The sequence below is a fragment of the Pteropus vampyrus genome, unplaced genomic scaffold (genome assembly GCF_000151845.1).
Source record: "Pteropus vampyrus isolate Shadow unplaced genomic scaffold, Pvam_2.0 Scaffold36, whole genome shotgun sequence".
Classification (NCBI taxonomy): domain Eukaryota; kingdom Metazoa; phylum Chordata; class Mammalia; order Chiroptera; family Pteropodidae; genus Pteropus; species Pteropus vampyrus.
The window spans coordinates 12848551-12852888 of NW_011888817.1; positions in this window are offsets into that span (position 1 = coordinate 12848551).

Consider the following 4338-nt stretch of genomic DNA (forward strand, 5'->3'; position numbering starts at 1 on the left):
TTAAAAAGAACTCTGCTCTTCCCGAATTGGGTGTACTGGGGCCAGAGAGCCTGTATGCTGGGAGACCAGCTAGGGGCTGGTGAGTGAAACAGATGTGTGGCGATAGGGCTTGGGCAAGATGGCGGTGGTAAAAACAGAGAAGGTCATGTTTCACAGGAAGGAGCCACAAGCCTCTAACATCTGAGGAGGAGGCTGGGAGGGCAGTGATGTCAGTCTCAGGAATACTTAGGGCTGGAGGTAAAGCTGGTTTTTGGAAGAAGGTGGTAAGGGACGATTTGAGGCCATTGGGTTTCAGATATGCACAGATCATCCATTAGAAACAAGGGTTTAGAGCTTGGAAGACGTCAGAGGCTGGAGATATAGATTCAGGAGTTTTATCTTCATGAGGAAAGAAAGGAAGCCATAGACAAAAATGGGATCCCCTCTGAGAGTGTAGACTCTGGAGAAAAAAACCAAAGACGTGGTCTAGGAGGCCCCAGACATGGTAGGAAAAGGAGTCAGGAGGAGGATGAGCTGAGGATGCAGACACACATGCAAACACGGGAGATTGTGATTGTATTGATCACTCACATGCATGCACACATGTTGTACACACACGTAATATGCTCACATATGCACACACATATACATACAGAGATACACGTATGCATACACATATGTCTTTATAAATGTTCTCTGGCTCATAAAACCAGATGTGACCAGATGAGGGCTTGGGGCATAATCTCTCACAAAGAGTGGTGAGAAGAGACTTGCAGGTAAAGTGAGAGAAGGAGGCTCTTGGCTCCTCTGCTCCTGGTGCTTGAACAGATGAAAGGGAGCTTCAACCAAACGGTGGCTCCAGCAAGCTCATCTTTCCCCAGGTTCCTGCATTCAGGTCTCCTGTGGCCTTCGCCAGGTCTGGGACAAAGGCCCCAGCAGATCAACTTCATCACATCACTCTGTCTCCCAGCGCCACTTGGTATGCATGTGTCTCCATGTGCCCATAGCTGGGACGTTTCAATGTGGAGGTAACAGATTGGCAATCACCTCTCCAGCTCCTCATGCAGGTGGCTACAGCTTTGCTCATGTGTAGGATGATGGGAGGGGAGGGTTGCTATGTAGAACGGGGATCCTACTGCCTCAGTCTTACCAGGTAATTCTAGACCTAATGGCTTCAGCTGTCGGCCGTTGTGTGTCTAGTCTTCTGAGACACGAAAATCAGCCTTCTGGCTGCCCAGTGCCTCTTCTCAGAAAGGCGATTCATGCTTTCTCAGTAGTCTTTGACTCAGGTACAAGCAAAGTAAATGTCTTTTGGTCCAGGCCCTGAGAAAACTGATCTGGGAGACAGTTGACAGACAAAGGAGGTTAGATGCAGGAAGGAGAGTAGGGGTTCCAATGCTTTTTTTGTGGGCAAGAGCCTGGGGCTGAAGGATCAGATGCCTCAGACTCCCCTCGCTGGCTCTTTCCTCTGTCGTCAGGGCAATGAGTCAGGGAGGCCAAGGAGAAAGTTCTCGGAAATTCGTTACCTTGAATCCTTTTGGGCCTTGCCAAATCTGGCTCGAGTTGCTTCTTCCACAACATATCAGTTCCACTCTTTTTCACAAGGAAAAGAACATTTCTCGAGTTACTAGTGTGGAGTTTGCATAGTAAGAATATCCAGAATGTTCTTTGCTATCGCAGAGAGTCTGAATCACTGGCGTAGATCTTAACATGGGCCAAGAGGCTTAAAAATCTCAATGAGTGTGTACGTATGTGTGCGCGTGTGTGTGTAACCTGCTAGTCTCATAACAATCCTGTGTAGGAAACAGGAGAGGAATGAGCTTCCTTTTTTCAGATGAGGAAACTGAGGCTTCAAGAAGGTCATTAGGTTAATAAGTGACAGTGTCAGTACCGGCTTGTGTTTTAGGAAGCATTTGACAGATCTGGTTTGAATTCCAGCCTTGTCTCTTAGCTTGAAAGGTGTCAAATAAGTTACTTGATCATATGTTCCCAACCTGTAGAATGGGATAACATCTCCTTGAGCACTCATTGCGAGAATTTGAGGAGATAAGGCACGTACTGCACCCAGCACGGGCCAGGAGAATAGTGACACAGCAAATCTTAGCTGACATTTGACCCGGGTTCCTTGACACTGCAAGTCAGTGTGCTTCCTCTGTAGCCCTCTCACATTCTGTGATGTAGCAGGTCCTAAGCAGATCCCTGAGGATCATTGGCTGGGTTTGGAGGTGACTTTCCTGCCACTTTCATCCAGCCATTGGGTCAGAACATAGCCCGATGTGCCTGCATGTGCAGACATGTGTGCATGTGTGTGTGTCCCTGCACCTGGCAGTCTGAGCTACTGTCATCTGAGTTCTGCGTGTTCATTTCACTAATGGGAAATCACAGAGTGGCCGGGAAGGGAACGGCGAGGCCGTGCTGAGGATCACAGCCAGAGCCCACGGTGCCTTGCCATTAACTCTAATGCCAGGCTCATGAATACCAGATGAATGCACTGCACAGAGCAGCTACTTAGGCTAAAGTGGGCCTGCTTTTCATTGGGAGAGCAATTCCCCACGCCAGAGAGGCTTAGAAAAGGCCCCTTTCCTTTCACCCACCTCCACCCACCCCTTCCACCCCAGGGTTCCCTTTGGGGTCACTAATAGCCATCTGGGCCTTCTGGGAGACTGTTTAAACCAGGAAGCCGCAGGCACTTCACGACTGTTTTTCTGGTGTCGTATGCCTGCTCTCACTCCCCTCCTCCTCCCCACCAGCTCCTGCCTAATTATGGAAAGGGGCTGGGGGTTGTCTGCAAACCCATTTCTGGCTTTCTCACAGCCTGGCTATTCCAGTCCCACCTCTGCAGAAGCTACAGTCTCTATGCAGAAGCTGCAACTCTGGGGGGTGCTGAATCAGGGCTTCCAGCCAGGCTAGGCGGCATGGGCAGGTAGCGAGATCCTAGACTGAGGATGGGGGGTAAGGAAAGCCTGCAGCTGAGTTCTGAAAAATTCTATGATGCCCACCATTGAGAGGCCAGCCCTACTCTGGATATAAAGAATGTTTTTGGAGCAGTAGATGTTGGAGATAGGAGGTGGGGAGAGAAGCTGCATGGTCCACAAACCTGCCAGCAGGACCTCAACCAGCAGGGGCCAAGCCCTCCTTGCCACAGAGCTTCTCTCTAAACACCAGGAAGAGCCTCCGCAAAAGGGCTTGCTGCATCACCCCTTGGACTCCCAGAGTTTTTTTCCTGGTCATTAAAATGTAAATAACACCAAAAATGAATCTAGTTAAGTCTCAGGTGCTCCTGAAAGAATTAGATCATTTCCTAAAAGCAAGATGGTTTGGGAAGAGGCAGACAAAACCACAGGGTTGCCGCGAGTGGGAAGAAAGGCAGGGCAGCGGGAAGAGGGGCATATCTGGACCCTGTGATCTATCCTGTATTTATTGGCAAAGTACTGAGCTGGGACAAGACCTGAGTTCTAATTCAGAGATGGGATGCTTACCAGACATGTACAAAACACTGACTTATTGATATAGGGCCCCTCCCTGCTGCTAACTTCCTTTGAATTCACACCTGTAAAGGGCTGGCTCTATAGAGTCTTTACTTTCCCTCTTAACCTCTCCATCCATCCATCTAACTATCCATTCACCCATTAATATATTCCATAAATCGATAGTGAGTACCTACTATGTGGCAGCATGTGGGCGGGAGCTATAAATAGAAGGGTGAACTAAGGTTTATAAGGGCTCTGGCCTCATGGAGGCTCCTAGATGTGATGGAAGGGGATGATCCACAACGGCCAGGAGGAGGTTGGGGGAAACGCATGTAGTAGTGAGCCCTACTTTTCCAAGGGAAAGGAAAATACAAAGGACGAAGATTCTTTGCTTTTGCCCAATCTGTCACTTCTTCTTGGTCCACCCTCAGCATCAAGCCACACCTGTCCAGATCCAGTATCAGCTACAGGAAATCTCTCTAGTAATTAAGTAGATGGGTTGAGCCAGCTAGAGTTTAGACAACTGGAGATCATCAAGTTCAATCTCCCACCATGCACTTGGGGAGGTGCTGCCCAGAGAGGGAAAGAGACCTAGTTAAGTTCACACAACATAATCCGTTACAGAGTTGGGGTCTGTATCATGCATCAGAGGCAGCTTGCATCATGTGGTTGTTGTGTTGTCTCTTCACCCCCCACCCCCCCTGCCAGAGTCCATCACAAACACCACAGTCTTTGTCACTGGACTGCTACCAAGGCCTTTTCGGAATCTCCCTCAGCACCAACCGAGTCCTGGACAGATGGGAAGTGAAAGGGAAAACAAATATGAACAACCACAATCACAATAAACAGCTATTTATTAAACACCTACAATGTGCCAGATCTGGGCTGA